This window comes from Poeciliopsis prolifica, unplaced genomic scaffold (genome assembly GCF_027474105.1).
Source record: "Poeciliopsis prolifica strain line A6 unplaced genomic scaffold, Auburn_PproV2 SCAFFOLD145, whole genome shotgun sequence".
In the NCBI taxonomy this organism is placed as follows: domain Eukaryota; kingdom Metazoa; phylum Chordata; class Actinopteri; order Cyprinodontiformes; family Poeciliidae; genus Poeciliopsis; species Poeciliopsis prolifica.
The window spans coordinates 198,759-211,601 of NW_026562520.1; the positions used below are offsets into that span (position 1 = coordinate 198,759).

Consider the following 12,843-nt stretch of genomic DNA (forward strand, 5'->3'; position numbering starts at 1 on the left):
TTTGACAGCATTTTGCACCGATTCGAAGGTGACCAGTTTCACTCGGGTCGTCGTCTGGGTCGGGTCGCTGAAGCAAAACGGGGAACTAAAACCGTGTGAAGAGCCTGGCAAACTAAACGAGCCAGAAATGCTTTTTAAATATTACAAGATCAGCACAGACCACCGGATGGCTTTTATTTTCTTTGCAGGTAAATGTTTGTTTTCTTCCAGGGTGTAAAGTGCGTCGATTCTTAAACGGTTGGGAAGGCGATGAAGACAGAAATATAGATTTACATTCAGATTCATCACAGGGTTTGTGCTCAGTTGTCTTTGCTTTATTTGGACACTGCAGAGGGGAACAGTTCAGAGACGAGCAAAAATAACAGATTGGCACATTTCCCCTCCATGTTGGCGGCCATTTGACCAGTTGGTTGCATTCCTCAGCTGACTGCACAGGAACAAGTTTGTGCTGCATTCAACAGTCCATTATAGTATATAAATTACTTTAAATAAAAAATAATTACAGCAGTAAAAACACATTTACACTTGTTTCATCGGCTGGCTGTGTCTGATTGTGCTGTTTCTCCATCATCAGTCCGAAACATTAGGACAAACCATTTCTCTCCTCTAGCCATGGTTAAAATACTAAATTACTGTTCTGACACAAATGGCAACATAAATTTCAATCAAATACATTTAATATTTCTGATGATTTCTCTAAAGGACTTTCTGCCATTAGTAACGTGGACAGGTTCATTTCCGCAGTCGTTGCGTCATTTCCGGTCAAACTCGAGTGAATCGGAGAGACAAACAGGAAAAATGACGTAATCTGTGGAGATCTTCAATGTCAGAGTTGATATTTACTGGATTAGTTTCAAAGTTAATAAGTCTTTAAATGAACATGAACATGAATCCAATAAGTGAGCAAACAAATTTTACACATTTTATGTGGTTTGTTTAGGGCTGTCATCATCAGGCCTTCACTTCTATTCAAACTTATGTTCAACATGCAGCTGGGACTTTAACGCAGTAATTTCAATTAATTGACTATTTGTATTTTTGCTTGAACATTTTTAACGTGATTAATCACTTACATTTCTGACATACAAATGTTCCGAGCAGAACATGTTTCTGGGATGTCGATCAGAACCACAGCGCTGGAGAACAAAGCCGCCGCTCGCTTCATTTAGACCAACAAACTGATCTGATTGGACGCTGGAAAATACTATTGCTGTGTTCAAGTTGCGCTAAAAGCAGTTAAGATGCACCTCATTAAACTTTAGTGACATAAAAATGGGAGATTTTACAGTGAAGAAGCTTTTGATTGCAGCAGAAATGTTGATCTTAACATTTTTTCACTTGGATTTCGAAATAAATACAATGTGATTGATTACATGTTTAACGTGAAAATGAAACAAGATTTTAACAGCAAAAAATTCCATTTGGTTTGCTAATGAAGATTTAATTATTTAAAGCACACATGCTTCAAATAACGTGATAAATATAGTTTTTAATCTGCGTCACATCCTGTTTACATTTGTCTCTCGTTTCAGCAGATTGAGTGAAGAGATGAGAATCCAGCTTCATGTTCTTCTCCAGCTCCAATCAGAGGGAATGCTGGGAATATTTCCCATGATGTTTAGATGTTCCTCCTTTTCTTAGCAGAAAAGCGGGAGACTGAATTTTTGTACATAAGTGAAAAAAGTTTTTTTTTATATATAAAAAAGCGTTCTGTACAAAGAAGAGATTTACAGAACCAGCAGACGTAGTTTGAGTCCCATCCTGGACGCCTCCTGAAAGTTTGAATTTTCCTTTATAGTGCTCGTTTGAGGGCAGATGGTGCGTCTCGAAGCCTCTGCTCTAGTGTTGATTGTGCCAGAAACGTTTGTAATCCAGCACAGACAGAAACCCTGGAGACGGCAGCTTATCCCGTCGTTCCGCTGCGTCCTGGAGGACAGGACGTCTTTGGGTCCTGGACGCGGAGGAAAGTCCCGCAGCTGGCTAAGTGAGCGGACGACCCTCCTAGGTGTCGTCAGGAGTAGCTTCCTGCGCGCCGCTGTTCTCGTCGGTTTCGGGCCGCGCCGGCATCTCTCCGGTCACCGCCACTCGGATGACCTTCAGCCAGCGCTGCTTCATCTCCTCGCTCTCAGCAGCAAAGGTGTGGACAAACTTGGACTGGGACAGGCGGAAGCTGGCCGGCGTGTCGGCGTCCTCCACCGTGTAGCCCAGCAGCGGGACAGTGCACAGGGCCTTCACGTCCTGCAGGAAACGCCACAAATGTGATGTCATCCATGGAGACAAAATGCTGTTTGATGCACAGCTGCTTATGCTTGACTGATAACTGACTTCATCTGATGAATCAGCGAGAACCAAATGTTTCTGTCTCCAAAGTTACATTTGCCCAGAAGAGTTTAATAAAATGCTTTTTTTATGATATTAAGTGATTTGTCTTTACAAATGTGCACAAATTGTGTCGATTCTGTAATAATGTCAAAGAAACACATTTTGCAATTAAATAAAAAAACTTAAATGAAGAAGGTTGTTCATGGGGTAAGTCATTAAAAACAACAAAATACATGAAAATCTGCCATTGTTGTATCAACCGTTCAGAACCTCTCAGGTCTCCTGGTTCTGGTTCTGCTCTGCATCAGAACCAAACATGGAGAAGCAGCTTTCAGCTTCTATGCACAACAAATCTGGAACAAACTTCCAGAAAACTGAGAAACAGCTGAAACACCGAGTTTAAATCTCAATGTAAACTCAGTGCTGCTTCTGAAACATTAAATGAAACATCTTTAATGTGTATTGATGATTGTGATGCAATGTTTCTCCCTGGTTTCTCTATTGTTTCTTATTCTTGTGTTTATTTTGTAAAGCACTTTTAACCTTGTTGCTTTAATCAACCTTTATTGTTGATTCTGTGGTTAAGGGAACTATGTGTAGTTGTGGTTTTGTCACCTGTGGAGCTCCGTACAGGTAGAGCACCAGACACTCTTTCTCAGGGATCACACACCAGACCCGCTGCCACAGCTTGCCTCCTTTCTCAGAATGCTGCAGGAAGCCAGACATGATGCTGCTGTCTGTGAACTGAGCCGCCTCGATCTGCACACAGGAGAGCAGACAGCTGAGCGTAACAACATCACCGAACAACATCAGAACCTATCGGATCCGTCCTCACCTCCAGGATGCCCTTCCTTCGACCCTCGGTGACCCCGTCCCCGGTCAGGATGGAGTAGCAGTCTTTGCAGACTTTGTTCATCTTGTAGTTGTCATATTCAAGGTGTGCCTTGTTGTCTGAGCATTTCCAGCAAACCACCTGGAACAACAGACCAGTTTGTCCCAAACTGTTCACTGATGACATAATGAATCCATTTAATTAGCATTTTGAAGGTGAACTCAAGGACAGGACTGGATAACCGAAAAGTTTTGTTTTGCAGAATATTCTTTGTTAAAATTTTGATTATTTGAAATGGAATGAAGAAGAAGAAGAAAAAATAGCAGGAGGAGGAAAGCGTTAATGTTTTTATTTTTACTCGACTAATCATTTATTTTATCCATTGCTGTAAAAGGCAGAAACTGTCCAGCAAACAGTTTCTGCCTTTCAACTCCTTTTTTTGTTTCTATTCTGAAGAACTGAATCTAAACTGAAAACTTTCTCCTCTCATTGTATCTTGAAGATAAGCGGGAAGAGCATGTGCTAAAAATAGCGCTTTAGCGCTAACTGGAAGTGAAACAGTGTTTATCATCAGTCGAACTCCGACACCAGATAATCAGGAAACATTAAATGTTCTTGAAACGTTGAGCTCACATATCCGCAGGCTCTGCAGTGATGGCGCCGCCGTGTGATGGCGTTGAAAGGCTCCCTGCACTTCATGCACATCGTCACTTCATTGTCACGAATCCAGCGAGGAGCCCGCTTCCCCAACTCAGCTTTCTGCAAAACAAAGGAGTCAGCATGACACCCAAAAATAAAAACAACACGGCGTCAGTGAGAAAAACTTTCAATGCTGCGCTAACCGAAACTTTCCACGTCTTTCAGAGCGTTCTTGAACGACTCGTTCTTCTGCTGGAAGATGTCTATGGTCTCCCGGAAAGCCTGAGCGATAAGACAACAAACCAAATGAGCTTTTAAAAAGTTATGGCAAAACAAAGAGAGGAGGAGAGGCGAGTCTGTACCTTGATCCATCCCGCCTTGTCTTGCTCTGAGCTGAGGGGAAGAAAACAGGACAGAATATGTGAAACCAAAGCTTCGTTTTACTTTAAACGGTTCCTACATGCTGTATGAAACATATGTCTGTGTATTCAGTGACCCTGACCGTCTACATAACAACATATTGTCATATTCTGTTATTCTAACAACAAATGATAACATTCTGAGCAAAAAGCACTTAAATAATTATTTAATCAGCAACGACAATACATTTCTGAAACAAAAGCAACCAGACCCTTTGAATATATTTCACGATTTGCATTAATAATCATAATTATTATGTAAATACCATGAGCTGTTTTTGCAAAAGAAACACAAGGAGAATTTCATAGCATCTCTAAAATGTGCAAAAGTTCCAACCTTTAAGCATACATTTCATTAAAATGATTTAAAATAAAGGCCGGATTCATCAACACAGCCATAAGTTTCCAGACTTTTAATTCACTCATATTTGAATTTACTGAATGAATTCCCCCGCTGTGAGGAGCTGCAACGTTTCGCTCACCTGGCCTGGAGCTCCAGCGTCCGTTCTTTACCCGACACCTGGAAGGTGTGAGGATGATCCTCGTTGCTCGTTTCCAGAACCTTCATGCCGTCGATCCCGATCCGGGTCCGCACCGTGTATTTGGGTCCGCCCAGGCTGAATTTAGGCACGCAGTACAACAGCATGTTGTTGAACTGGAGGCACAAAGCACAGAGTGAATTATTGTCCTGATAATAACTGCTTCATATCAATAACAGGGACATTTCTACAGGTTTTCCACACACAGAAAGGAGCGACGATTATGAAATTATACATTTATTTACTTTAAAAGAAGAATATTTTCCTGCTGCACTCTGTGTGTATCTGTGTGTTAGAGGTATAAATAAGGAGAGAATTGCAATTATTATTCCAACAAATTCTGAATCGATTTTGAAAAACGTTGAAGTTGAATGTCTGCTGTTCCTGTTTGCAAGTAAACTGCACCTGGCGTCACGCCTGCATGCAGCTACACTGACCAAATCCTCCTAATTCATGTTCAGGATTTTATGCACAAATCTATTGTTGTGTAGATATAATCTAAAGACATTTTATACACTATGGTTACGATGATTAGAGTCTTTTTTAACTCAAAAAAAGAGGAGTAAATTTCCACCCCCAAAAAATCTGAAATACTGATGTTATATAAAAAATTTGGACATTTCTGAGCTTGAAAAGTTGAACGATTTTCTAGAATAAACAGGCAGTTCTGAAATTCAGGAAAGATATCAGAAACTTTTTAGGAAATAAATTAGATGATTTTTATTCAAAAAGTCAAACATTGAAAAAAAAAAAGAAAATTTAAAAGATGAAAATTCACAAAAAAAGTTTTAGCGCGTGCGTGTGTGAGTGAGTGTGTGTGTGTGTCTGTGTGTGTGAGTGAGTGTGTGTGTGTGTCTGTGTGTGTGTGTGTGTGTGTGTGTGCATGTGTGTGTGTGTGTGTATGTGTGTGTGTCTGTGTGTGTGTGTGCATGTGTGTGTGTGTGTGTGTGTGTGTCTGTGTGTGTGTGTGTGTGTGTGTGTGCATGTGTGTGTGTGTGTGTATGTGTGTGTGTCTGTGTGTGTGTGTGCATGTGTGTGTGTGTGTGTGTGTGTGTATGTGTGTGTCTGTGTGTGTGTCTGTGTGTGCGTGTGTGTGCGTGTGTGTGTGCGTGTGTGTGTGTGTGTGTGTGCGTGTGTGTGTGTGTGTGTGTGTATGTGTGTGTGTCTGTGTGTGTGTCTGTGTGTGCGTGTGTGTGTGTGTGTCTGTGTGTGCGTGTGTGTGTGCGTGTGTGTGTGTGTGTGTGTGTGTGTCCTCACCAGGAACAGGTATCTGTCCATGGTGGAGGTGTTCCTGGCTGCCAGCTTCATGATGTGACCCTCCTTGATGAATTCGTTGGATGGATGAACGATGTCCTCCTCTTCACCCAGCATCTCGTAAATCTCCATCAGCTTCTTCAGGTTTTCCTGAACAGTTAAAGGAAGTTTGATTTTGCTCCAAACTGGACAGATTTTCTACCTGCAGAGTAGGAAACCTGCTCCGCTACTTACAGATTTCCTAATGGCGCTGTTGGAGTGGGTGGCTGCTGTGGCGATGATTTCTAATGATTCTGGAAAACAAAATTTGCATTTCAACATTTCCTCCTTCCTCAGAAACACATTCATAAACAGCAACAAGGTGGAAGAAACATTTGTTAGTAATATTGGCCCAGTTTTGGCACTTCTGCGAAGAAGTGCCAAATTTTTCTAACCTACGATTAGAAAAAAAGATTCTGATTTTTGATTAAAATTTTGAAAAAAAAAATCTAAATTCTGATACAAAAAAGTCAAAATTCAGAATTTGAAAATATTAAGAGAAAAATTGTGACTATCTGATAATTATGACTTTGAAAGTTTAAATATTGACTTTAATCCTCAGAATGAAAACTTTCCATCTTTAAAACTCAGAATTATGATTTTCAAAGTTGAAATTATGACTTTCATTCTTGAAAAAAAATTCCAGTGTGCCTTTTATTTTTTCATTTATGGCAGAAATGGGCTTCCTTAAAGAAATGTACTCATCTGGCCGATACCCATAGAGAGAAAATGCAACCCCTGCTTACAAGAATCCTCTGAAAGTGAAGAATAATAATTCAACAGAAAAATGTAGAAACATGATCAGAAAGTCTGAAGTTCTTCTGATCAGGACGAGTTTGAACGTTCGTTCTCTCCAGATTGCAGCAGATGAAGGTGGATTTTAACGTACTTTCTGCGTCGCTGCGGTCCGGGTCGTTCTGAGGAAGCTTCTTCAGGTAATCCTTCAGCAGCATCTCGTATCGGGGAACTCTCTGCACCGGCTCCAGCATGTGATGCTGCAGCGTCAGGCTGCCGCAGATCTCCAGACTCTGTCCACAAACCAACAGGAAGCTTCTTAACGTCAGACAGAAATGTTTCCGCCCAGAGCGGAGCGGCGCAGGTTTACCTGAATCTCCTGAATGACGGCCTTGAACGGCGGCGAGCGGTCGCTCCACTGCTTCAGCAGCTCCATGGCCTTGTCGAAGTTCTTCACGTACTCGGCGTACATTTTGAGGAAAGGGGTCAGTTTCTGCAGGATGTCGCCGATTCGCGGTGTGGACGTCCTGCGGCGCAGCAGGAAGGCTCAGATTATTGGAAAACACAACAAACACCAAAGCATTTCCCTCCTAAATCAAACTGAATTTTATAATTACCAAAATGATGCAAAATGATGTTTTCATATTATTACTGAGTGAAGCTGAATTTCGCTCCAGATCAGATCACACTCAGAATAACCAAATATATGTTTGTTTATATTTTGACAGATTACAATTCACACTTGACCACCAGGTGGCGACATTTTCACCTTTACGCACTTCGCAGACATAAATAAGTCTGGCTGTTATAAAAACTAATATCTCCACCACATTTTGTAAACATGGGTGTCCAAAGTGTGGAGTGGTTTGGGCCGTTAGTGACAAAAACTCAAGCAGTTTGAATTGAGTTAGTTTCAGGGTCTGTAATTAGTTAATCATATTTTAATTGGCAAAATAAGCACAACATTTTCAATGAAAAAAACATTTTTAAATAGATATATGAGCTCAACAAACAAAGACATCATTTTAATCTGTTCTTCAGCTATCAGCCTGGAGCAAAGTGTTTTTCTATCCGTTCATCTTTACAAAGTTTCTCTCATGATTCATGGAGATTCTTTACAAATGAGGACACTAGCATTAGCATTAGCTGCTACATGTTTAGCATTGAGGTTAGGCTTAAATAGCTTCATTCTTCCAGCGTCTAATCAGATCGTTAAAATAGTAATTAACCCCTTGTGGCCAAGAGAAGCAGCTTCCATCGCTGCTGTTGCAGGATGCAACCTGTGCGTCAGGTTAATAGGCGTACCAGAAACACACAAATACAAAGGTTCCAAGATGTAAAAAAAAAGAAGAAGAAAGACAAAACATGTGACTAATTGTGTTAATATTTTAAATTCCAGGCCATGGTTTCTGTCTGACCTGTTGTGTGTCCAGGTCTGATCGCGGGAACCTACCATTCCCCCATGCGTTTCTCCAGATCAGGGAGCAGAAACTGGCTGTGGAAGGCGTGGATGGAGGTGATGTTGGAGAAGATGTTCTTCACCACATCCAGAGGGAAAGTGCCTTTATTCGCCTCCTCCATCATCTTGGTGCAGAATACCTGCAGAGCCACGCACGCGGTTAGGGATCAACAACTTTGTTTCTCTGTCGACTGAAACAGAAGTGAGACGGAGATTTGGCGAGTTCCTCACCTGGTCCCAGCAGGTGAGTCGGGCCACATACGCCTTCTCTGTGTGCAGCAACTCGCTGGCGATCTTAAAACAGCTTCTGCTCGTTCGTCTCCTGAGAAGAAAGAAGACATTTCTATTAATGGGACAGTTTAAACATCACAGCCCTGCAGGAACCAGGAAGTAGAATCTGTTTCTGAAAGCGTTGCTGTGAGGCTCCACCTGAGCCAGATCCACCAATCAGCAGCCCAATAAGTTCTGGTTCTTTCAGAACATGAAAACATAAGGGAAACACAAAACAAAACAAAAAACACAACGAGCTAACAATGAGTGAGAAGTCAGCTGCTGTCACAGACAACAACAGAGGCCTGACAAAGTGATGGTGTTGCATTCTGGGAAGTGGAGATTTCATAAGGTGCAGAGCCACAAAAAGGAACCATCTTCCTTTTTAAAGCTGGTCAGAAACCTGAGAACAACGAGCCACACGCTTCCTCAGAACCACTGGTCTGTCGTGAATTCAGCTCAAACACATTTCAATGAACCAACAGCTGCTGGTTTTATCGTGCAAAAGAAACTAAACTGCAACTTCTCTGCTGGGAAACAGCAACAAGTGGGACAGGTCAAGAGTTTTCATTTTAAACCCATGAAATATTATCAACCGTTCTCACTGCTGATAAATAAATAATCACAGCACTTCCTTAAACACGAGAAATGATGTTCAGTAAAATATTTGTTAACTTGGCAAATTTGCTTCAATAGCAGTAAAAACTTTAGGATTATATTAGTGATTGATAATTCTGCTCATACGTCACAGTTAGGAAGGAAGCAGCATTTCCTCCAGATGTAGCGAAGGCCATGACGTCCAGAGACACCCAGAGACGTCCAGAGACGCCCAGAGACGTCCAGAGATGTCCACAGATGCCCAGAGACGCCCAGAGATGTCTCCAGACGCCCAGAGTCGTCCAGAGACGCCCAGAGACATCCAGAGACGCCCAGAGACGTCCAGAGACGTCCAGAGACGCCCAGAGACGCCCAGAGACGTCCAGAGACGTCCAGAGACGCCCAGAGACGTCCAGAGACGTCCAGAGACGCCCAGAGACGTCCAGAGACGCCCAGAGACGTCCAGAGACGTCCAGAGACGCCCAGAGACGTCCAGAGACGCCCAGAGACGTCCAGAGACATCCAGACGTCTCCAGACGCCCAAGACTCCTGGAGACGTCTCCAGACGCCCAGAGTCGTCCAGAGACGTCTCCAGACATGCATGCCTTTGTTTCTGTTGACAAACTGAAATGTGTGACTCTTTTGGAGGGATTGATTCTTCCTCGCTGAACGGCCTGCCGGCCCACATCGTTACTCTGAGGATAAACCAGCAGCACCTCACTGAGGTTCAGCCTTTTGCTCTGAGGTCAATCTGAGGTCACAGATGGAAGTTAACCTATCAGACGTCTCCAAAGCCATGACATCATCTTCTGGGCTTGGCTTTGTTGTTTAAAGAGACAGTAACGATTCAGAAGATGTTGAATGAATCGTTCATTATTGTGACGTTTGGTCTAATTTCAGACAGAGATAAAAAATGTTAAGTATTTTCATAAGGCGTCTCGGCGCCTGCCTGTAACGTCTTTCACTCGTCTGCTTCTCGCCTTTCACACTTTTAAACACTTCTTGTTTTTACTTAAAAAAATTATTTAACCACCATAAAATACAAGCTTGAAGAAAGTAGAAGGAAATATTAGAAAATATGACTTATACTCTATGAATCAGACTCTGTCAGTTTTCAGAGTGAAATCTGTGTCTCATAATTAACTCTGGAGCCGAGCGCTAACCCACTGAACATTGATTGACCTCTTGACTTGGTGCTAACAGAACGACTTAAGCCTGTTGTTTTACTGTCGCTGCTCAAACGGCTTATCTGGTATCACTTCCACATATCCATGCAGGTCCAGCATGGAGTCTGTTCTGCTGTGAAACCCGGTGAGGTTACTGGTTTCAGGAAGGTCTGTACAAGAAATTCACTTTGAATTCACTGGAAAATTCTTCCTCTCACTCGGACGTCAATCAGTTTTCCACTATTGGCTCAGATTTGCAGTTCAAATAGAGAAAAATCTGTTTTTTCTTCCATAAAAATCTGAATTTTTGTATAAAATCAACTTGTTTAAATTAAAAATGGGCATCAGTGGAAGAATAACTGGATTAAAGTGAATGTAGGATGTCGGGCTATATAAGAATTATTTATTACTTTTTTAAAAACTTTTTAGGTAATTTCAGTCACAGCCACACAAACACAAATTATTCATGATTCGCTTCTTTAGGACAATAGTCACATGAACAAGGAACTGAATTTAATCATATTTCCAAATGTATCGCTATTAATTGATATAGTTTTATGGGAAAAAACAGCAGTAAAAAAAAACAGTTTTAAAGGTTTTTAAACATCAATTGAAATAAATAATAATAAAATCTCATTTTAATAAGAAATTTATGATGGTGGTTGTTTATAAAGCTGCAACTAGAATCATATTCAACACATTACACTGAGAGTCAAGACAGTAATTATTTCAGCTCCTTTGAATCACTGAACTCAGGCGTTTCGATCGCCTTCAGAGCTACAGGTGTATAAATCCAGCCTCCAAACACGCAGACGCATCGCTCAGTCAAAACAAAAAAACATCCAGAATAAAGGTCGAAGGTCACAGGCGAAGCACCTGGAACCAGAAACAAGGAGTCGCTGTGAGGAGCTCAGGATGAGGATCACCTGTCTAACACCTCCAGAAATGGCTGTTTGTGTTTTAAAAGGAAGAAAAAACGACTGGGTCTCCAAAACCACAAGAGCTGGGAGTCGACAGCTGCAGAGCTGCAAACATCAACATTAGCTCAAGGACAAAGCACAGGTTTCTTAACAGAATGGATTACAATGCTGAAAAGCACTAAACTGCTATGTGTAAAGTTTGGTGGAAGGAGGATCTGTTCGTCAGAGCTTAGTCCCAGTCTGTGAGTTGCAGTGACAGGAACTCTGTCCAAAAGGTTTCTGCTTGCTGAAGCTTTCAGTTTCCTTACAGCTGCAAACAGTTCAGGGAATTTCCTTCCCTGTTCCAACGTTTCTGAGCAGCGAGCGAAAAGCCAGAACCTTCAAAACGCAGACCAGGGAGTTTGAGAAGGTTCATGAAAAACTTTTCATTTTTTAATGTCTGTTCGTCCAATTCAAATATTAAATCTCCTCTTTAAGTTATTTTTAAGAAACAAACTTAAGTTAAAACCTCTTTAACTCAAAAAAATTCAACTTTAATGTACTATTGTTTAACTTGTCAAGATCAGTTAAAAGATCTTGAAATTTCAGATCACTTCCTCTGCAGACGTCGCAGAGGAAGTCTGCGACGTCCTATTTCTCTCATTTTTTTCATTTTTTTATTATTACAGACCTTATTAAGTAATAATTATTGTTATAACTTATTTTATTTGACTTTTTTTAACTTGTGTCAAAAACTTCAACAGGCTGCAAAATCCTGACCTGAAATGGATAGAAACCTGTGGGATGAATTAAAGCTGCGACTGCGAGCCTCGTCATCCCACATCAGTGTCTGACCTTGTGAATGTACTTCTGGAAGACTGGTCACTCATTCACTTTCCTGGAAAACCTTCCTGGACCAACTTATAGCTTCAAAGCTTGAGCCAGCATCATCCGACCCGCTTAAAAAGTTAAAGCATGTAAGTTTTGTTTGGAGACGCCTCATATTTCTGCAAATGCTGAATAAAACACAGAAAGTCATTTCAGTGTTTAATTATAGCTCATTCTGCTCAGATGTGTTTCTCCCTGAAAAGGCAGAGCAGCAGATATTTTAATCCTCAGACAACGCAGCGTCCCGGGGGGTTTGGTTACTATGGCACAAACTGCTTCCCCTCACAGAACGACTGATTATCTTTGCTTACTTTGTAAAAACAAAACCTACCTTTTGCTCAGAGTTCCCCTCTTCACTCTTCTGCAGGATTTCTGTTGTTTTCTCCCTTTCTACTGTTGTTTGCTCATTCTCAGCACCAGTCCAGTCCGAGTGCTGTGAAGCTGAATGATCGTCCGGCTCATCTGCTTTTTCCAAATCTCCGTTTACGAGCTCAGCAGTCTCTGTCCTCACGCTGTGGTGCGTCTCCTCCTCCGTCTCCTTGTCCTGCTCCATCTGTGCTAGCACCCCGTTAGCCGCTGGCTTCTTGGCATCCTGCGTCGCAGCCGCCGCGGACGAGAACTTCTCCTGAATCTTGCTGATGTCGGCCCTCTGGCAGACGCGCAGAGCTGAGCAGGACACCTTGCTGGTCTGTTTGAGCGCCGAGCCGTCTCTCTTGTTGTCTGCGCTGCTGGAGGGAGAGAGCAAAGGCGAAGGAGGAAGTGTGTCAGAGTGCAGAAGAAGTTAT

The 12,843-nt window shown here is 41.9% G+C and overlaps 1 pseudogene; it reads right to left on the minus strand.

Annotated features, from left to right (window-relative positions):
- Positions 1-157: 157 nt before the first annotated feature.
- LOC129355766 (FYVE, RhoGEF and PH domain-containing protein 4-like) overlaps positions 158-12,843 on the minus strand; it is a 67,980-nt pseudogene continuing 55,294 nt past the window's right edge.